The 23,363-nt window shown below is 47.0% G+C and overlaps 1 protein-coding gene across 9 annotated transcripts in view; it reads left to right on the top strand.

The window, feature by feature from the left end:
* The first annotated feature begins 3,930 nt into the window (after positions 1-3,930).
* The window catches only part of ADGRG2 (adhesion G protein-coupled receptor G2), a 177,213-nt gene continuing 157,780 nt past the window's right edge, over positions 3,931-23,363 (top strand). For all 9 annotated transcript variants that reach the window (XM_044283993.1, XM_044283992.1, XM_044283990.1 and 6 more), the window contains exon 1: positions 3,931-4,184. The gene's annotated coding sequence lies outside the window, so the exon portion shown is untranslated. The remainder of the gene's footprint in view (positions 4,185-23,363) is intronic.

Raw genomic sequence — 23,363 nt, 5'->3', positions numbered from 1 at the left:
CCAAGAGTCACCTCTGCTGCGGAGGATAAGTTCATCCGAGTCACCAGCCTCAGAAATCGCAGGTTAACAGCAGCTCAGATTAGAGACCAGGTCAATGCCACACAGAGTTCTAGCCGCAGACACATCTCTAGATTAGAACAACTGTTAAGAGGAGACTGTGTGAATCAGGCCTTCATGGTAGAATATCTGCTAGGAAACCACTGCTAAGGACAGGCAACAAGCAGAAGAGACTTGTTTGGGCTAAAGAACACAAGGAATGGACATTAGACCAGTGGAAATCTGTGCTTTGGTCTGATGAGTCCAAATTTGAGATCTTTGGTTCCAACCACCGTGTCTTTGTGCGACGCAGAAAAGGTGAACGGATGGACTCTACATGCCTGGTTCCCACCGTGAAGCATGGAGGAGGAGGTGTGATGGTGTGGGGGTGCTTTGCTGGTGACACTGTTGGGGATTTATTCAAAATTGAAGGCATACTGAACCAGCATGGCTACCACAGCATCTTGCAGCGGCATGCTATTCCATCCGGTTTGCGTTTAGTAGGACCATCATTTATTTTTCAACAGGACAATGACCCCAAACACCCCTCCAGGCTGTGTAAGGGCTATTTTACCATGAAGGAGAGTGATGGGGTGCTGCGCCAGATGACCTGGCCTCCACAGTCACCGGACCTGAACCCAATCGAGAGCTGGACCGCAGAGTGAAGGCAAAAAGGCCAACAAGTGCTAAGCATCTCTGGGAACTCCTTCAAGACTGTTGAAAGATCATTTCAGGTGACTACCTCCTGAAGCTCATCAAGAGAATTTCAAGAGGGTGCCCTCTCCTGTATCAGTCCAGTACCCTCGAGCTGCAGGATTACTCAGGGGTGCAGGGTGCCTTCTCCTGTATCAGTCCAGTACCCTGGAGCTGCAGGATTACTCAGGGGTGCGGGATGCCTTCTCCTGTATCAGTCCAGTACCCTGGAGCTGCAGGATTACTCAGGGGTGCGGGGTGCTCTCTCCTGTATTAGTACCCTGGAGCTGCAGGATTATTCAGGGGTGCCCTCTCTTGTACCAGTCCAGTACCCTGAGCTGCAGGATTACTCAGGGGAGCAGGGTGCCCTCTCCTGTATCAGTTCAGTACCCTGGAGCTGCAGGATTATTCAGGGGTGCGGGGGTACCCTCTCTTGTACCAGTCCAGTACCCTGAGCTGCAGGATTACTCAGAGGTGCAGGGTGACCTCTCCTGTATCAGTCCAGTACCCTGGAGCTGCAGGATTACTCAGGGGTGCAGGGTGCCTTCTCCTGTATCAGTCCAGTACCCTGGAGCTGCAGGATTACTCAGGGGTGCAGGGTGCCTTCTCCTGTATCAGTCCAGTACCCTGGAGCTGCAGGATTACTCAGGGGTGCGGGGTGCTCTCTCCTGTATTAGCACCCTTGAGCTGCAGGATTACTCAGGGGTGCAGGGTGCCTTCTCTTGTACCAGTCCAGTACCCTGAGCTGCAGGATTACTCAGGGGTGCAGGGTGCCCTCTCCTGTATCAGTTCAGTACCCTGGAGCTGCAGGATTATTCAGGGGTGCGGGGTGCCCTCTCTTGTATCAGTCCAATACCCTGGAGCTGCAGTATTACTAAGGGGTGCGGGGTGCTCTCTCCTGTATTAGTACCCTGAGCTGCAGGATTACTCATGGGTGCAGGGTGCCCTCTCCTCTATGAGTCCAGTACACTGAGCTGCAGGATTACTCAGGGGTGCAGGGTGCTCTCTCCTGTATTAGTACCCTGAGCTGCAGGAATACTCAGGGGTGTAGGGTGCCCTCTCTTGTACCAGTCCAGTACCCTGGAGCTGCAGGATTACTCAGGGGTGCGGGTGCCCTCTGCTGTATCAGTCCAGTACCCTGGAGCTGCAGGATTACTCAGGGGTGCGGGGTGGCCTCTCCTGTACCAGTCCAGTACCCTGAGCTGCAGGATTACTCAGGGGTGCAGGGTGCCCTCTCCTGTACCAGTCCAGTACCCTGGAGCTGCAGGAAAACTCAGGGGTGTGGGGTGCCCTCTCCTGTACCAGTCCAGTACCCTGAGCTGCACGATTACTCGGAGGTGCGCGGTGCCCTCTCCTGTACCAGTCCAGTACCCTGGAGCTGCAGGATTACTGGGGGGTGCGGGGTGCCCTCTCTTGTATCAGTCCAGTACCCTGGAGCTGCAGGATTACTCAGGGGTTCGGGGTGCCCTCTCTTGTATCAGTCCAGTACCCTGGAGCTGCAGGATTACTCAGGGGTTCGGGGTGCCCTTTCCTGTACCAGTCCAGTACCCTGGAGCTGCAGGATTACTGGGGGGTGCGGGGTGCCCTCTCCTGTATCAGTCCAGTACCCTGGAGCTGCAGGATTACTCAGGGGCGCAGGGTGCTCTCTCCTGTATCAGTCCAGTACCCTGGAGCTGCAGGATTACTCAGGGGTGCGGGGTGCCCTTTCCTGTACCAGTCCAGTACCCTGGAGCTGCAGGATTACTCAGGGGTGCGGGGTGCCCTCTCCTGTATCAGTACCCTGGAGCTGCAGGATTACTCAGGGGTGCAGGGTGCCCTCTCATGTATCAGTACCCTGGAGCTGCAGGATTACTCAGGGGTGCGGGGTGCCCTCTCCTGTACCAGTCCAGTACCCTGGAGCTGCAGGATTGCTCAGGGGTGCGGGGTGCCCTCTCCTGTATCAGTACCCTGGAGCTGCAGGATTACTCAGGGGTGCAGGGTGCCCTCTCATGTATCAGTACCCTGGAGCTGCAGGATTATTCAGGGGTGCGGGTGCCCTCTCTTGTACCAGTCAAGTACCCTGAGCTGCAGGATTACTCAGGGGTGCAGGGTGCCCTCTCCTATATCAGTACCCTGGAGCTGCAGGATTACTCAGGGGTGCAGGGTGCCCTCTCCTCTGTCAGTACCCTGGAGCTGCAGGATTACTCGGGGGTGCGCGGTGCCCTCTCCTGTGTCAGTACCCTGGAGCTGCAGGATTACTCAGGGGTGCGGGGTGCCCTCTCCTGTATCAGTACCCTGGAGCTGCAGGATTACTCAGGGGTGCAGGGTGCCCTCTCCTGTATCAGTACCCTGGAGCTGCAGGATTATTCAGGGGTGCAGGGTGCCCTCTCCTGTATCAGTCCAGTACCCTGGAGCTACAGGATTACTCAGGGGTGCAGGGTGCCCTCTCCTCTGTTAGTACCCTGGAGCTGCAGGATTACTCGAGGGTACGCGGTGCCCTCTCCTGTGTCAGTACCCTGGAGCTGCAGGATTACTCAGGGGTGCCCTCTCCTGTACCAGTCCAGTACCCTGGAGCTGCAGGATTACTCGGGAGTGCGCGGTGCCCTCTCCTGTATCAATCCAGTACCCTGGAGCTGCAGGATTACTCAGGGGTGTAGGGTGCCCTCTCCTGTACCAGTCCAGTACCCTGGAGCTGCAGGATTACTCAGGGGTGCAGGGTGCCCTCTCCTGTACCAGTCCGGTACCCTGGAGCTGCAGGATACTCGGGGGTGCAGGGTGCCCTCTCCTGTATCAGTCCAGTACCCTGGAGCTGTAGGATTACTCAGGGGTGCAGGGTGCCCTCTCTTGTACCAGTCCAGTACCCTGGAGCTGCAGGATTATTCCGGGGTGCGGGGTGCCCTCTCCTGTACCAGTCCAGTACCCTGAGCTGCAGGATTATTCAGGGGTGCAGGGTGCCCTCTCCTGTACCAGTCCAGTACCCTGGAGCTGCAGGATTATTCCGGGGTGCGGGGTGCCCTCTCCTGTACCAGTCCAGTACCCTGAGCTGCAGGATTATTCAGGGGTGCAGGGTGCCCTCTCCTGTACCAGTCCAGTACCCTGAGCTGCAGGATTACTGGGGGGTGCGGGGTGCCCTCTGCTGCCCCTGTAACGAGGTGTCATCCTATGGCAGCTGTGCTATAAGGACTGGAGTACACACCCTGTCCCTCCTCTCACGGAGCAGAGTGCAGGCGCGCAATCTGGAGACACACTGCAGTCACCCAGGGACTGGCTTATCTGGAGACTGCTCAAAGTTGGCGGAGAAAGCTCCTCACAATCAGGGAACCGTTGGAGGACTGAGCGTCCACCCCAGTGATGTCACCTCGGAGCAGCCCCAGCACTCACACAGCCACACTGTGCGGGGGGAAGTAGTCACACTCTGAGGTAACTGCTTGAGGAATGGTCTGACCTGCGGGGACAGAGAACTTCGACACGGCCAGGTTAGTACAGCGGTGGTAGACTGGCACTAGGAGACATGTTCAGAGATGCTGGTAGTGTAGCGGAGCTGAGGTGGTCGTTTGGCTGGTGATATCTGTTCTGCCTGCTGATCACAGGGTATGTGCTGTGTGCAACTATTACAGCTGAGGCTGAGCCGCCAACATCGGGAAAGTGTGACACATCAGGGCTCTGCCTAGGACCTACTGCCAGGGGTGTGCAAGGGTGCAGGTGGGGCAGGGAGCTGGGTGCACTGGGGCCACCAGGGATCCATATTATATAATGTGGCCATATAGTGTAATGTGTGTGTGCGTGTATATATATATATATATATATATATATACACACATATATATATTTATATATAGTATAATGTGTCCATATAGTGTAATGTGTGTGTGTGTGTGTGTGTGTGTGCGTGTATATATATATATATATATATATATATATAGTATAATGTGTCCATATAGTGTTATGTGTGTATGTGTATATATATATATATATATATATATATATATATAGTATAATGAGTCTATATTTTATAATGTGTCCATATAGTATAATGTGTCCATATAGTGGAGTGCCAGCGGCTGAAGGGCGATCCCTCAAGCCCAAAAATACAAAAAATAAAGAAACTGCAGCACTTCCGCGAATGTGCATTTATTCACCCGGTATCATGCGACGTTTCAGTCCTCTCAGTGGGACTATTCTCAAGCAGTGGCTGAGAATAGTCCCACTGAGAGGACTGAAACGTCGCATGATACCGGGTGAATAAACGCACATTTGCGATAGTGCTGCTGAGTTTTTTATATATATATATATATATATATATATATATGTATATATATATTTATAGTATAATGTGCTCATATGGTATAATGTGTCCATATAGTATAATGTGTCCATATAGTATGTGTCCATATAGTATAATGTGTCCATATAGTATGTGTCCATATAGTATAATGTGTCCATATAGTATAATGTATCAGTAATTTATAATGTGTCCATATAGTACGATGTATCAGTAGTTTATAATGTGTCCATATTGTATTGTATCCCTCTAGACATTATAATGTTATAATGTCTGATAACAGAGCGTGCTACAGAAAGAGGATTTCTTTGGGGCATGACTATAAAAAGTATTGGCACAAAGTATAGCTGAGATTGACAAAACTGGCAGCACAAAACCTGAAATGTCACAGAAAATAAATAGTCACCGCAGATCGCACCATCTAGTAAGTCTACGGCTGCCCTCCCCTTGTGTAGGCTGTGTGCACCAGAAAATGCCAGGTTTGGGACAAATTAGATTAAGTCCCTAATCTAAAAAATGCAAACACAAGAAAACATTGTAAAACAGGGAAAGTTTCAGTCTACGTAATGATTTTGGTTGTGTCAGCCGTTCATTTGTCGCGGTCGTAGTTGATGTGTCACACTGCAAACTCATTCATTCCTATGGCAGCCCTGCTACACTGTGATCTTTGGTCGTACGACAAAGCCAAAATCTCCTTTCAAGAATGGGGTCCCATGTCCCCTCTTTGAATGAAGTGTCAGTCCAGCATGTGTGCTGCCGCTCCGCTCAGAGCCTATGGGACTGATGAAGATCACCGGGTACAGCACTCGGCTATCTCCAGTAGTCCATAGAATGGAGTGTCAGTGCAGCATGTGTGCTGCCGCTCCGCTCAGAGCCTATGGGACTGATGAAGATCACCGGGTACAGCACTCGGCCATCTCCAGTAGTCCATAGAATGAGGTGTCAGTCCAGCATGTGTGCTGCCGCTCCGCTCAAAGCCTATGGGACTGATGAAGATCACCAGGTACAGCACTCGGCCATCTCCAGTAGTCCATAGAATGAGGTGTCAGTCCAACATGTGTGCTGCTGCTCCGCTCAGAGCTTATGGGACTGATGAAGATCACCGGGTACAGCACTCGGCTATCTCCAGTAGTCCATAGAATGGAGTGTCAGTCCCGCATGTGCGCTGCCGCTCCGCTCAGAGCCTATGGGACTGATGAAGATCACCAGGTACAGCACTCGGCTATCTCCAGTAGTCCATAGAATGAGGTGTCAGTGCAGCATGTGTGCTGCCGCTCCGCTCAGAGCCTATGGGACTGATGAAGATCACCAGGTACAGCACTCGGCTATCTCCAGTAGTCCATAGAATGAGGTGTCAGTCCAGCATGTGTGCTGCCGCTCCGCTCAGAGCCTATGGGACTGATGAAGATCACCGGGTACAGCACTCGGCTATCTCCAGTAGTCCATAGAATGGAGTGTCAGTGCAGCATGTGTGCTGCCGCTCCGCTCAGAGCCTATGGGACTGATGAAGATCACCGGGTACAGCACTCGGCCATCTCCAGTAGTCCATAGAATGAGGTGTCAGTCCAACATGTGTGCTGCTGCTCCGCTCAGAGCTTATGGGACTGATGAAGATCACCGGGTACAGCACTCGGCCATCTCCAGTAGTCCATAGAATGAGGTGTCAGTCCAGCATGTGTGCTGCCGCTCCGCTCAAAGCCTATGGGACTGATGAAGATCACCAGGTGCAGCACTCGGCCATCTCCAGTAGTCCATAGAATGAGGAGTCAGTCCAGCATGTGCACTGCCGCTCCGCTGAGAGCCTATGGGACTGATGAAGATCACCAGGTACAGCACTCGGCCATCTCCAGTAGTCCATAGAATGAGGTGTCAGTCCAGCATGTGTGCTGCCGCTCCGCTCAAAGCCTATGGGACTGATGAAGATCACCAGGTGCAGCACTCAGCCATCTCCAGTAGTCCATAGAATGAGGAGTCAGTCCAGCATGTGCGCTGCCGCTCCGCTGAGAGCCTATGGGACTGATGAAGATCACCAGGTACAGCACTCGGCCATCTCCAGTAGTCCATAGAATGAGGTGTCAGTCCAGCATGTGTGCTGCCGCTCCGCTCAAAGCCTATGGGACTGATGAAGATCACCAGGTGCAGCACTCGGCCATCTCCAGTAGTCCATAGAATGAGGTGTCAGTCCAGCATGTGCGCTGCCGCTCCGCTCAGAGCCTATGGGACTGATGAAGATCACCGGGTACAGCACTCGGCTATCTCCAGTAGTCCATAGAATGAGGTGTCAGTCCAACATGTGTGCTGCCGCTCCGCTCAGAGCCTATGGGACTGATGAAGATCACCGGGTACAGCACTCGGCTATCTCCAGTAGTCCATAGAATGAGGTGTCAGTCCAACATGTGTGCTGCCGCTCCGCTCAGAGCCTATGGGACTGATGAAGATCACCGGGTACAGCACTCGGCTATCTCCAGTAGTCCATAGAATGGAGTGTCAGTCCCGCATGTGTGCTGCCGCTCCGTTCAGAGCCTATGGGACTGATGAAGATCACCGGGTACAGCATTCGGCTATCTCCAGTAGTCCATAGAATGGAGTGTCAGTGCAGCATGTGTGCTGCCGCTCCGCTCAGAGCCTATGGGACTGATGAAGATCACCGGGTACAGCACTCGGCTATCTCCAGTAGTCCATAGAGTGGTGGTGCACATGCTTCATTGTTGGTTCACTCAACTGTTGAGACATTGGATCTCCATACTCTTGATGAGTGAGGGCCTCCACTGATCAGATGCTTACCACCTGTCCTATGGAGACATCCCTTGTACATCCATAAGTTCTTATTTTTTGGGCCTGCCTCTGTTGCGTGTCTGTTTTGCGCCACGTGGGAGGCCAGCGCGAAAACAGCCGTCACCTGTAGCGGAGTGAGTGTGCGCACCAGCGACCATGTTTTAAACTTGAATAAACAAGCTGAAAAGGAATCTGGTGAGTGCCGCAAGTTTATTTCTATACATCGCATATGAACTTGGTCTATTTTACTGAGCATCCACCTATAAATCACACGAGAACCGCATGAACTCCAGTTCCAAGTATACCCCAAAAAGAGGCAGCAGTGCCGACACCAAAATTACTATAATTGTTTATTCACATGGGTTGGACATCACTATGGCTCTGTGTATGCGGAGACCGGACTTTAACACAGTATATTTAGAATGCTTGTGTCTGATATGATTGATCTGGTTTTGCACCTTGCTTCATTGAGGTGAATGACTGCTATACCACACAGAACCTGTGGACAGATGTGGCACTGTTTCTGCTGGACAGCCCCTTTAAATGGGTTTTCCTGGACTTAGATATCTTTTGATCTTTGCTTAGGGTAGGTCATCAATATCAGATGGGTGGGGGTCCAACACCTAGAACCCCCACTGATCATCTGTGGTCAGTGATCAACTTTGACCATTATACAGTGGTTGGAGGAGCTGGAAGCTCAGGGTTCTGTCCACTGTGGAGAGGCCATTTAAGCGAATGGGTGCTGATGCAGTGTTCCCTCTAAGCTGCGCGGGTGGGCGGCCACGCAGCAATTATTGTGGCCCCGCTCACAATTTTATAATGCCCGCTCACTCAGCCTAGAGCGCGCCGCTAAGTTCGCTAACGCTGCTGGCAAAATGCCAGCACTTGTCGTCAGACTCTTCTGCGTGACGGCGCCGACGTCCTCCTCGTAGTCTTGTACGGCTCAGCACAGCGGGGAGCCGCATACCAGCTACCAGGCCAGAGGCACACACTAGAGTGAGACGGAGTTTCTGTTATGGGCTACCTACAATCAATAAAATTCTAGAAACCGTCATTGATTGCTGAACTGGTCTCTCCTGGTATTTCTAGAGTGTTAACTCGTGACAAGAAGTGGAGAACAGCGGGGGACAATAGTGGCACTAGTAGACTACCACTATTGTCCCCCGCTGTTCTCCACTTCTTGTCACGAGTTAACACTCTAGAAATACCAGGAGAGACCAGTTCAGCAATCAATGACGGTAGAATGTCAGTAGTAGGGGAGAACACTAAACAATCTTAGTTATTTTGAATCCTATAGGCTGAAGTGAGTGAAGTGAATGAGTCTCTCTGGCCTAGCCTGACAGTGATAAGTCCTTCATGTGGGCAGCAGGAGCAGTGTCTGTGTTACCTAAGAAAGCAATGAAAACTGCATGTACTGTATGGGAGGTTTTATCACAGCAGACTAGCCAATGCAAAACAAGGCAATGCTGGTTGGCGCCGCCATCTTTTTTTTTTTATATTAACAATTTTTATTGTTTTTTAATTTTCATAAACATAGTCATAATAAGAGCATTGACTGGTATACAATGTATAAAGATATACATATGCGATAGTTATGATTAACAGTCAAAAGTACAGTGTGCATTTGTAAACGCAGAGAGAGGCCTATAAGGCCATGTAAAGGCAAATATCATATAAAGGGGAACAAAAACATTAAGTTAAATTAACTTTGTGACAGGGTACTAAGATAGAACCGACATGGTGTAAGTATGAGAAGCGTTAGAGTAGAGTTAAGGTATTGTCCCAGAGACATTGGAGTGGGGGAGGAGAGCTTAGGAGAAGTTCCTATAGGCTCTCCAGGGGGTGGCGCCGCCATCTTAGAGAGGCTAGAGTGAGTCTCTCTGGAACAGCATTGCATTCCCTTCAGGTTTTGCATTGGCAATGTTGCTTGTCTCAGCCAAGAAAAATGGGGGAAAAAGTAACATATATAACTATATACAACAGAAGATGCCCAGGTTATACCAGCATGTTCCATATCACTGTATACAAGAAGATGTATTACTTATACCAGCTGTACATATATAATTATATACAGGAGATGCCCAGGTTATACCAACATGGTCCATATCACTGTATACAAGAAGATGTATTCCTTATACCAGCTGTACATATATAATTATACACAGGAGATGCCCAGGTTCTACCAGCATGGTCCATATCACTGTATACAAGAAGATGTATAATTTATACCAGCTGTACATATATAATTATATACAGGAGATGCCCAGGTTCTACCAGCATGGTCCATATCACTGTATACAAGAAGATGTATTACTTATACCAGCTGTACATATATAATTATATACAGGAGATGCCCAGGTTCTACCAGCATGGTCCATATCACTATATACAAGAAGATGTATAACTTATACCAGCTGTACATATATAATTATATACAGGAGATACCCAGGTTATACCAGAGTGCTCCATATCACTATATACAAGAAGATGTATAACTTATACCATCTGTACATATATAATTATATACAGGAGATGCCCAGGTTATACCAACATGGTCCATATCACTATATACAAGAAGATGTATAACTTATACCAGCTGTACATATATAATTATATACAGGAGATGCCCAGGTTCTACCAGCATGGTCCATATCACTGTATACAAGAAGATGTATTACTTATACCAGCTGTACATATATAATTATATACAGGAGATGCCCAGGTTCTACCAGCATGGTCCATATCACTATGTACAAGAAGATGTATAACTTATACCAGCTGTACATATATAATTATATACAGGAGATGCCCAGGTTCTACCAGCATGGTGCATATCACTGTATACAAGAAGATGTATAACTTATACCATCTGTACATATATAATTATATACAGGAGATGCCCAGGTTATACCAACATGGTCCATATCACTATATACAAGAAGATGTATAACTTATACCAGCTGTACATATATAATTATATACAGGAGATGCCCAGGTTCTACCAGCATGGTGCATATCACTGTATACAAGAAGATGTATAACTTATACCAGCTGTACATATATAATTATATACAGGAGATGCCCAGGTTATACCAACATGGTCCATATCACTATATACAAGAAGATGTATAACTTATACCAGCTGTACATATATAATTATATACAGGAGATGCCCAGGTTCTACCAGCATGGTGCATATCACTGTATACAAGAAGATGTATTACTTATACCAGCTGTACATATATAATTATATACCGGAGATGCCCAGGTTATACCAGCATGGTCCATATCACTATATACAAGAAGATGTATTATTTATACCAGCTGTACATATATAATTATATACAGGAGATACCCAGGTTATACCAGAGTGCTCCATATCACTATATACAAGAAGATGTATTACTTATACCAGCTGTACATATATAATTGTATACAGGAGATGCCCAGGTTCTACCAGCATGATCCATATCATTGTATACAAGAAGATGTATAACTTATACCAGCTGTACATATATAATTATATACAGGAGATGCCCAGGTTCTACCAGCATGATCCATATCATTGTATACAAGAAGATGTATAACTTATACCAGCTGTACATATATAATTATATGCAGGAGATACCCGAGTTATACCAGCATGGTCCATATCACTTTATACAAGAAGATGTATAAGTTAGACGTCCTAGCCAGTGTCAGGTTAGCACTTAGCAAGGTCTTTCTTTACTCCGCAGGAGACATTTTGTGTGCAGTTCTGTCACACTGTCTGTCCACTCCAGTAACTGTTTTATCTTCTCTTACTTAGTAGGCTAGATTTATTGTTTTGCCAATATGTCGGCGATGATCTCTTGTTTGATTGTCCTATCGCCCACCTTTGACTAGGCATTGCCCATCTCTAAGCCCGCTCAGCAACTGCCAAAGCTTAGAGGGAACACTGGTGCTGAGCCGCTCTGGTGCCAGAAATATACACATTGGACGGAGCCTGCTATCAACCCTATCATTTCTGATGCCAGCAGCTGCCCAAAAGAGCTGATCAGTGGCGTTGCCAGATCCCCACCTGAGGATAGGCCATCAATATCAAAGTCTCGGGAAACTCCTTTACCCTGGGTTCACACCTGAGCGTTTCTGAGACGCGCGTTTTACACGCGTATTTGTCGCACGTTTTTATGCGCGTTTTTTTGCAATAGTAAACGCGCGTTTGTGTGATTGACTGCAGTGTTGTCCAATGAGTCTATGGGCCAAAACGCGCGACAAACGCCCAAAAAAAAGCTCAAGAACTTGTTTATGCGTCGGGCGTTTTACAGCGCGTTCAAACGCGCTGTAAAACGCTCAAATGTGAACCAGGGTCATAGGGAAGCATTGGTTTTCACGTGTTGAGCGTTTTATAGCGCGTTTGAACGCGCTGTAAAACGCTCAGGTGTGAACTTAGGGTTAGGGCCTCTTTCTCACTTGTGCTATTATTTCCATTGTTCTGTTATGATGGAAATTACAGTTTTGCCAGATTTGGCAGATAACTGACCCCCAACAGAGCCAAAGCTGATCCCACTGACTATAATGGGGTCTATTTGGTTTCCATTAGGGAAAAGTCTTGCATGAAGGACTGTTCTCACAGCAGTTTCTGATGGCATTTGCACCAGAGGTGCTGAGCAGAGCCTCCAATGTGAATAAGCACTGAGATGGAAGTTTGATAAGCAATGATTTTTCCCATAGACACATTAGGGAGAGGGGCAGGGGATTTATTATGCCCCCACGCCAGACTGACAAAAAAAAGTCCCAAACACAGTGTTTGCAACTTTTCTAGTGCCAGTTGCACAACGATATTTATGTGTAAGTGGCGTGTCTACACTGCCCTTGCAGGGCCAGCAGCCATGACATATTTATCTTCTTTTACACCAGGGGCTGGCGGAGATTTCACTTTAGACGCGTGGACTGCCAGAGCTGTGCCGCGCCTAATTTATGACGAGGTATATCATAGACCAGCATAAAACGCAGGTCCATGATAAATTCTCCCCAAGGAGCATATGATATCTCAGAGACTTGACTAAAGTTTTCATTGGTGGTGTCCATGAGCTAGGACCCCAAATGACCATGCAGATAAAGGTGGGTATGAAGTACAGGAAGGAAAGAAAGGTGGTTAGGTCAAAGCAATGATCAGCAGCCTCCTCCACTCTGAAACTACAACTCCCAGAATCTTACTTTCACTTCTATGGAAGTTACAAGGACAGCCGAATGTGTGCATGCTGGGAGTTGTAGTTTCACAGCAGCTGGAGTGCTGAAGGTTGCTGATCCCTGGATTAAAGGAAGGAAACACCACTGCACCAGGCTTCAGATAAAGATTGGATGTTCATAGTAGATATATACGGTATATACAGTGAAAGAGACATTTCGGCCATATAGTGGCCTTTTCTAGCTCAGATAAAGGTGCCCATAGGACGTCTCACTACTAAGCTAAATGCTGAAGGTTCTAACTTAAGGCTCATGCACATGAACTTATTTTTTGTCCTACATTCACTTCAATGGGGCTGCATAAAATGCGGACAGCACACCGTGTGCTGTCCTCTTCCGTAAGTCTGTTCCGCGGCACCCTCAAAACAATAGAAGATGTCCTATTCTTGCCCGCTTTACAGACAAGGATAGGACTGTTCTATTAGGGGACCGGACATTCCGTTCATCAAAAAATGCGGAACGCACACAGCTGGTATCCGTGTTTTGTGGATCCACAATTTGTGGGACGCAAAATAGGCTACGGTCATGTGAATGAGCCCTTAGAGTCAGAATCCGTGGAGGAGTCTAAAAACATGTAATGATCATGTCTGCTATTTGTTTCAATATGGAACTAGTGTCCTAATATATCAATTTATACTACGATGATTGCTGTGATGATCATGGCAACTGCTCCAATTCAACAACTGGCAAGTGCAGCAATTGATCGGCAGATGCAAACTAATCGGTGTCTATGCCTATTACCTTTGCACATTATCAGCTGCATGTAGTGTGGCGACTTATGAGGATTTCTGGTGTCGCTTCACCTGCAGTCACCGTTTGCGGTATGTGACATCATTTCCCTGTATGTCTCGTACTGTTAGTAACTGATTTCTTTCTGATCCTCCTTCATCATTCCGGTGATCTGAAGAATTACCGCCTTACATACTGTATAATGTCCTTTTTTACATATAACGCTCCTGATAATCTTACACACTCAAGCTACAGAAACAACCCCATGCACTTGCATGGAATGGATTTATTGATTCCAGAAATTATAAATAATCTGCCCTATGTAAGTTTAGTATATTTTATATTAAACAATTTATTATCGTAAGGTCCTAAAAAATGTAGGCTGAATTTCCAATCAGTGGACAAATTGCAGTGGCTGCCAGATTTGAAGGTAATACCCCTATAAGGCCTCTTTCACACGACCGTTTTTATTTTTTTCGTTCACGGGCCGTTTTTTTGCATTCTGTATACGGTCCGTATACGGAACCATTAATTTCAATGGTTCCGCAAAAAAAAACTGAATGTACTCCGTTCCGTTGAAAGATAGAACATGTCCTATTATTGCCCGAAGATCACGTTCCGTGGCTCTATTCAAGTCAATGGCTCCGCAAAAAAAAAAAAAAAAACACATACGGAAATGCATCCGTATGTCTTCCATATCCGTTCCGTTTTTGCGGAACCATCTATTGAAAATGTTATGCCCAGACCAATTTTTTCTATGTAATTACTGTATACTGTATATGCCGAAAGGAAAAACGGAACAGAAACGTAAGCGCAACGGAAACAAAAAACGGACCACAAAACACTAAAAAAGCCATACGGTTGTGTGAAAGAGGCCTAAACCCATCCCAGCCATGACATTCTGGTGTGAGTGCCATTTTTTTGTCATAGATTTTTTTTTTTCTGTTTTTGTTTTTCCTATACAGGTTTAAAGGAAAACATCAGAAAAAAAATCAAACCCGGAACATGCTGCAAAAAAAGAAAAAACTCCAAAGGAGCAACAAAAAAATAAAATAAAAAATTGTCAAGAAACACCACTACACCTGTAAAAACCTGTATTTTCAGGGTGTCATAATTTCCTGTTGCATTTTATGGGTAGGGCTCAATCTACACATCATGCTGTATTTGTAGGGCACACCTGTTTTAATCCAAGGGGATAATCTACACCAATTATGACATATCAGCTGAGAGATCACAGATAAGAAAAGCTCATAAACGTTTCAGTCAGGACAGTAATTTATTATTTCGCTTAAAGCACTTGTTTGGTCAGTAGCTCAAAGTTTTTCTACCCTGCGGCTGTCTGGGCATGATTCATGACCACGGCTGAGCAGAGTAGAGCTCTTGTCTTAGAGCGCGGGGGTCCTGGGTTCAAATCCAGGATCTGTATGGAGGATGTATGCTCTCCCTGGGTTTTTCCAAGATACTGTGGTTTCCTCCAAAAAAGAGAGAGTTTAATTAGTGTCCTATTCAATGAGTCCACGTATGTGTGTCTTTCTGTGATAGGGAAATTAGATTTAAAGGGGTTGTCTCACTTCAGCAAATGGCTGAATTTATCATGTAGAGAAAGTTAATACAAGGCACTTACTGATGTATTGTGATTGTCCATATTGTTTCCTTTGCTGGCTGGATGCATTATACACGGCTTGTATCCACGGATTACGGCCACCTCTGCAGCGTGGATATGAGGTGGCTGGGACGAGAGCTCCTAAGCATGCATGCCTATGTGAGATCCCATTGTCCCGGGCACCAGCGAGGCCGACACTTTTACCTGTAGTGTGCAAGCATGGCCACTGCTGACGGATTGCAGGGTGGTCGTAACCATGGAAAACAAACAGTGTATAATGTGATGGGAAAATGAATCAATCCAGCAAAGGAGGCAATATGGACAATCACAATACATTAGTAAGAGCCCTGTATTCACTTTCTCATGATAAATGCTATTTGCTGATGTCAGACTACCCCTTGAAGGGCAGAGACTTAGGCCACCTGAACATGTTGCGGAATACATGCAATTCCAGCAAAGTGTATGAAATTACACAAATCTCATGTATACTTTGCAGATTTATTCTGTGTCAATTATATTTGCTGTTTTAGCTTCGGACTTCACCGGTTTCCAATGAAGGGTGAGATCTGAGATAGAACTGCATCAAATCTGCACCAAACCCTGCTATTAGAAATTGCAGATTTTGGTACGGATATGGTGCAGAAACGCAGATAAACCCACATGGAAATTCTGCTGTTCTTGCGCAGGCGGCTTTAGGGTGCCTTTACACACTGCAGATTTTGATCTGCGACTCAAAATCGGTTCCATTTATCTAAATGGGTTGTTTTGGTGTCCTAAGGGCTCTTTCACATCTGCGTCGTCGGGGCTCTATGCCGGAAGAATACTGATCAGGATTATCCTAATGCATTCTAAATGGACAGTCCGTCCTTCAGGATGCATCAGGATGTCTTCAGTTCCGGAACGGAACGTTTTTTGGCCGCAGCAAATAGCGCAGCATGCTGCGCTTTTTGCTCCGGCCAAAAATCCGGAACACTTGCCGCAAGGCCGGATCCGGAATGAATGCCCATTGAAAGGCATTGATCCGGATCCGGCCTTAAGCTAAACGTCGTTTCGGCGCATTGCCGGATGCGACGTTTAGCTTTTTCTCAATGGTTACCATGGCTGCCGGGACGCTAAAGTCCTGGCAGCTATGGTAAAGTGTAGTGGGGAGCGGGGAGCAGCATACTTACCATCCGTGCGGCTCCCGGGGCGCTCCAGAGTGACGTCAGGGCGCCCCAAGCGCATGGATGACGTGATCGCATGGATCACGTGATCCATGCGCATGGGGCGCTCTGACGTCATTCTGGAGCGCCCCGGGAGCCGCACGGACTGTAAGTATACCGCTCCCCCGCTCCCCACTACTACTATGGCAACCAGGACTTTAATAGCGTCCTGGGTGCCATAGTAACACTGAAAGCATTTTGAAGACGGATCCGTCTTCAAATGCTTTCAGTACACTTGCGTTTTTCCGGATCCGGCGTGTAATTCCGGCAAGTGGAGTACACGCCGGATCCGGACAACGCAAGTGTGAAAGAGGCCTAAAACAGCTCCATACAGTATTAGAATGTATTGGCTCCGTTGAGCCGAAGCTATTGCTTTGCGAAGTCTCGTGAGACTCGTGGAAGAGGGACAGGAGGTGGTCCCGGCAGTTGGACCCCCATGATGAGGCACGTGTCCTTTAGGCTTAGTTCACACAAACGTGTGTGATCTGTGGCCGTATTGCGGCCCGCAAATCGCGGGCCGCAATACACGGCCACAGTTCCGTGTGCATTCCGCATCACAGATGCGGATCCAGTCACTTCAATGGGTCCGCAAATCCGGAATCGCGGAACAGCCACACGGGACGGGACCCCTCGGAAGCACTACGGAGTGCTTCTGTGGGGTTACGTCCCGTACCTCAGTTCCACAAAAAGATAGAACATGTCCTATCTTTTAGCGGAACGGGCGGATCGCAGACCCATTAAAGTGAATGGGTCCGCGATCCGATGCGGCTGACCTACGGCCGGCGATCGTGCATTGCGGCCCGCTATTTGCGGGCCGCAGCACGAGCACGGGTCACACACGTGTGAACTCGGCCTTATCCTGTGGATATCACGTGGATCAGTTTCATAAGAATTTAGCTACATTGAGTGTTTATGAGCTGTAGAGAAAAGACCAATTGATTTTTAGTCCAAAATTACTAAAATACAGTGATAAAAAATTACCACCAAAGAAGTTCATTACCTTTAGGGCTCATGCACATGACCGTATGCCCTCCGAGACATACAGTCCGTGAGCGGCCATAAGAGTGCGAGACAATAGCCCCGTGGGCGGCCCGATGCGCACAGTATCATAGTAACCTATGATGCTTTGTGTTCCCGTGCACACGATGTATGCCGCTCCTGGACATATGGCCCGCTCACGGACCGTATGTCTCGGAGGGCATACGGTCGTGTGCATGAGCCCTAAAGGTCTTTCTAGACAGGGACATGTGATCACAGAGAAGATGTTTGCTGCATTTAAATTCAGCTTCATCTCCTTTGACGATCAGACAATTATCAGAAATGTTTGGTTCGTTGGCAGAAATTGCCTGTATCGTCAGTCTATGTAAAATGACCATTACTTTGTTAATTTAGGCTCCATTTAGCCGAAAATTGTTGCATCTTAGACAGCGGCCCTCTCCCCAGGGGTACTAGATGCAGTGGATGTGTTTTTGTCATATTTGCTTCATAAATACGTTTAAAACTAGATGCTTCAAAAATATGCCAAATTGAGCCACATAATGGCCCATTTTGCAACAAGGCAAGGTAAGCCCCAATGACACTGGTAAATGCGGAAAATTCCACAAAATACCTATGTGTGTTTTCAGCCTCACTGCAGCTAACAGAAGCGTTTTCTTTAATAATGGTGTTTTATGAAACTGAGGAACAGTATCTCTGAAGGACAAGACATTGAATGTAAAGTTCTGCTACGTTCCTAGTTCATTTATCTTTATATCAGGAGTATTTGTGAGGTAAAAAGTGGATTTTGAGCACAAACGTTAAACATGTGACTCGCCTAAAAGGTATTTCTATGTTCTCCATCAAAAATAATTCTTCATAACCATGAGTCACACAAGGTTTCTGTGGCCACCACCCAACATGCTACGTTCATATGTCTACTACCTGATGCATGGCTTTCTAATTGTTTCATTTCTGGTCTGAGAACACTCTTCATGGAAACCAGAAACCTGCTCTTTTATGTTTGAGGGTGAACTGTGGTGTTTCCATGGAAATGCGGACATAACAGGCCTCAGGCTTCTCAGTGATGGTACACTTCAACTTCTGCTAGGAAATTTCTTCTAGACCTATAATATCTTTTATGTCTTATAATTGCTGCCAACTGTTCCAGATTTCCCCATTTAGTCTAGTTTATGAAATCATCTCTAGCTGCTCTTATATCGTGTGCAGAACCATTTGAAATCTTTTCAAGGCGTGTGAGTGGGAAAATATGTAAGGCCCTGTTCACACCAGGCTTTTGGCCTGTGTCATACATGTACTGTACCCATGGGGCTATGTTGGGCAGACGTATGACAAAAGACTGCCCCTTTGCACAAATCTGGCAATTCTACTTCAGGAAACAGTTTTTTCAGGGGGGGTTCTAAAATTAATGGCAGATGTATCCCAACATATGAGTAGATGTTTTCACACATTTGCACGTCTGGAGAACACAAGAGTGCAATAAACTTTTTCAAATGGAAATTAACCCCACCACCTGCAGTGACGTAAGTGTATGTCATGGGTGGGATCCAAGGTTTCTATGTTCTTCAGTGTGCACCTTGTGTATGCAGTAGTTAAAACTGATCCGAGGATATAAGCATTGATACAAGGGGCTTTGTGATGCTCTGTGGTCTGTTGCTAGAAAGACAGGAAGAAGCAATCTAAGTGTTAGGCCATGTTCACACGGTCAGTATTTTCCATTATTTGTATACCAAAACCAAAGAAACACAGACGAGGTAGCCATCTTTCCATTATGCTTCTTCTCTGTAGGTACCACTTTTGGGTTTAGCTATACTGACCAAATACTGTACTGACCATGTGAAAGTGGCCTTTGTAGGGGGATCTACTTGTATTTTGTGTGCATATATTTCTAGGCACCTATTTTACCATTACTGACAGCAGGCAGAGATCTTGGGAATTTAAAAGAATATGTATAAAAACGTTGAATAGCTTTCATTCTACTATGGCTAATCTTTATTTCCATTAGAGTCAAATATCCCTGGGAGGTTTCGTTTTGTAGTGACTGAGATGCATGTTGAAGACCACCAGGCCACTGTGTCTAGATAAAGGGTCCCTAGACACATGAACTTAGCACTGGTGTTTTTAACCACTGAAAATGCCAGAATAACCACTACTGTGGTTTCTTCCCACATTTTTGTGGCAGTTTTTCTGTTGTCTCTTGTATACACTGGGGTAAGTTTGTCAAGACTGGTGCAAAGGAAAACTGGCTAAGTTGCCCATAACGAACCATACCAACCAATCAGATTCCGCCTTTCATTTATAAGAGCTCCCTTCGAAAATGAAAGGATCGATCTGATTGGTTGCTATGGGCAACTCCATTATGTATGCCTTTGCACCAGTTTTGACAAATCTCCCTCAGTGTGTCTTACTACTACCCCTATAGAGATTATCTGACTGGGAGAATAGGTCATTAGCATCTGATCTCGCTTAGTGTCGCACTGAGATGCCTAGGGCCCACCAGTAAGATCATTCTGGGAGTCCACTGTACAGCTACAAGCAAATAATACCTGCCCACACAGCGGCAGGCAGCAGCAAGACGCTACAAGATGATTGATTATGGGGGTCTCTGCAACAACTTCAAAAGGTGGGTCCCAGGGAAGAGGGAATACTGGCTGGCCTGCCTCTATTCCTGGAATTCATATTAGCCTCCCATGCACCTAGTCTACCCAGTTTTTATATTGATATATACGTGTAGGCTGGTTGAGATGCTGTGCTGGGGGACTGGGGGCCCAGCTTTGTCAGGGACCCATCCAGGGATTCACCTTTTCCCTGTGGGCCAGTCTAAGCCTGTTCTCGCTGCTTACCCTAGGCCAATGATGTCACGACCATCGGTCAAGGTGAAAAAGCCTGGGCTGCAATACCCAGCACAGCCGCTATACAATGTATGGTGCTTGGTATGCCGTGAGGAGACTGCAGCGCTCACTGGATATATAACGTCTAATAACTTCTCAAGAGTATCATTTTATTGTCACCAGAAAACAGATGGCTGTACAGTGGCTCATCTAAGCTTCCACGTTTGGCTTTAGATCCTCTCTTTGAGCATTACAATGAATTGGTTCAGTTCTCCGGTCCCCGCAGGTGACTCCTGCACACCAGTGACTTATGACAGAGCTCCAAAAGAATACTTCTCCAGTTTTCAAATCGTTTTTTGCACCTAAAATCCAGTGTTTTATTGATAAATAGAAAGTCCATCCTGGCAGATAGTAGCAGACCTGCAAAGGGTACTGTTGAGGAAAAACTGGCTTAGTTGTCTATAGCAACCTATCAGAGTTCATCTTTTTCAGAGCTCCCTTGGAAATTGAAAGGAGAAATCCTTTGCGAGATTTCCTTTGCGCCAGTTTTGATAAATATCCTCCACTAGTATGTTTTCTCCCATGGGTCCTTTCGCATTTTTGAGCCTTTGGCAGACTTGGATGTGATAAGCCTGGTCTACACAACCAGCATACATCTCTGCCATAGACTCACTGCTGAAAGGTCTGACAGGACCAAAACATCCAGCAAGAAATCTTCTTTAGGACCCAACCTGCTTAAGAAAAGCCAGAGTAAGGGCCCATGCACATGACTTTATGTTCAATCTGCATCCAATCCACATTTTTTGCAGGTCAGATGAGAACTGATTCATTTCAGTGGGGCCACAAAAGATACATACAGCGCGTTGTGTGCCGCCAGCATCCGTATGTCCGTTCTGGTCCCCTGGCAAAAAAGATTTGCAGAAAGAGGATAGGACATTTGTAGAGGAGTTTGAATAAATGGTGGCATGCACATGGCGTAGGGTGGCCGGGACAGTCCTGTTTTCTGACTCCCTGTCCTCCGTCCGGCTCGGGGCCTGGACGGACACAGGGATGTCCACCCTTTCAGTAGCTCACGCTCAGACAGCAGCATTGTGCTATCTGAGCGTGAGCTACCACAACTGACTGTGGCTTCTCTCACCCCCAGTCAGTCACTAGAGCCGCAGACATGGCTCCCTGTGGCAGACTGAGGGGAAGAGAAGCACCCCGGGCCGCCTCCAGCTAACCTTCCCCACAGAAATTTCTTCCCTCTCCTCCCCCCTTATTTTCCCCCGGCCGGCGACTGGGGGCGTGGCTTCATGGTGGTGGGGTGTGGCTTCACGGATGAGGGCGTGGTTTATCAGTTCGGTGGCGTGGCCGGTGAGGTCCGACTTTCTTGGGTGAAGCCAGTGGCCACCCTAACACAGTGGGATCTGTGTTTTGCAGATCCAAGATTTGTGGACCGCAAGACGGATACGGTCGTGTGTATGAGGCCTTAAGTACATGGCCAAGACTTGATCAGATACTCCTGTTGATGTGTATTGATTAGATAAGATAACGTGTTTCTAAAATATACTATTTTCAGGCCAAATCCGTTATATAAACTATGAAGCTGCACGACTCAGTTTATTGCCAGCAGGCTGGCACATGGGTTGTGCCATATTGGCTGGTTCACATACTGGCAGTCTTCTTCCTCACACTGGAGTAAATGTGGATTTTAAGATGATTCAGCTCAGAAGAATTGCTAACAGTGATGCTTGTTTCCACTTTTGTACTTTTTTTTTTTTTTTTTTTACTTAATCATTTATTGACAGAGAAATCTTTAGAATGTATTCATTATTTGACCTGTGGTGCACAATATAGCAGCATAAGTGCACATACCGTAGAGATGGACTGCAGTCTTTCAGAATCCTTTTCCCTTGTGGGACCAAGGCGGGCCAGACCGACATTGGTCTCCCAGTCAGCGCATCCCATTCTTAAAATATGTTGTGGTTCCAGCAGTCACTAATTCAGGGACTTGAAGTGCAGTACAGGCAACCTAGTAGTTGGGGACAGGTAAGTATGTTTCTTTTCACAGGTCCTGCTGCTGGGGATGGGATTTAAAAATGGAAAAAATACTGGACAACCTCTTTAAGATCAGTTCCACCTCTGTGGCCCTCAGGCTGTCTTCACTAGACTTCCGCTCCCTGTCTGTCTACTTCTGCACGAATGAGGTCATGGGCGCCACTGCAGCCAGTGACTTGCCTCAATGTTCATGTGCTCCCCCCCCTCACTGCCGAGGCCTGTCATTGGCTGCAGTAGCACATATGACCCTGTCCATGCAGATGTTGACAGTCAGGGACTGGAAGTGCAGTACAGGCAGCCTGGGAGCTGGAACCTGGTGGCTGGGAGCATCTAAGTACAGCCAGGTCCATAAATATTGGGACATCGACACAATTCTAACATTTTTGTCTATATACACCACCACAATGAAACAAACAAGATGTGCTTTTACTGCAGACTGTCAGCTTTAATTTGAGGGTATTTACATTCAAATCAGGTGAACGGTGTAGGAATTACAACAGTTTGCATATGTGCCTCCCACTTGTTAAGGGACCAAAAGTAATGAGACAATTGGCTTCTCAGCTGTTCCATGGCCAGGTGTGTGTTATTCCCTCATTATCCCAATTACAATGAGCAGATAAAAGGTCCAGAGTTCATTTCAAAGTGTGCTATTTGCATTTGGAATCTATTGCTGTCAACTCTCAAGATGAGATCCAAAGAGCTGTCACTATCAGTGAAGCAAGCCATCATTAGGCTGAAAAAACAAAACAAACCCATCAGAGAGATAGCAAAAACATTAGCCGTGGCCAAAACAACTGTCTGGAACATTCTTAAAAAGAAGGAACGCACCGGTAAGCTCAGCAACACCAAAAGACCCAGAAGACCACGGAAAACAACTGTGGTGGATGACCGAAGAATTCTTTCCCTAGTGAAGAAAACACCCTTCACAAAAGTTGTCCAGATCAAGATCACTCTCTAGGAGGTAGGTG

Source organism: Bufo gargarizans, chromosome 3, assembly GCF_014858855.1.
Source record: "Bufo gargarizans isolate SCDJY-AF-19 chromosome 3, ASM1485885v1, whole genome shotgun sequence".
NCBI lineage: Eukaryota > Metazoa > Chordata > Amphibia > Anura > Bufonidae > Bufo > Bufo gargarizans.
Note: the sequence above shows the minus strand (reverse complement) of the source record. Positions and strands in the feature narration are given on the sequence as shown.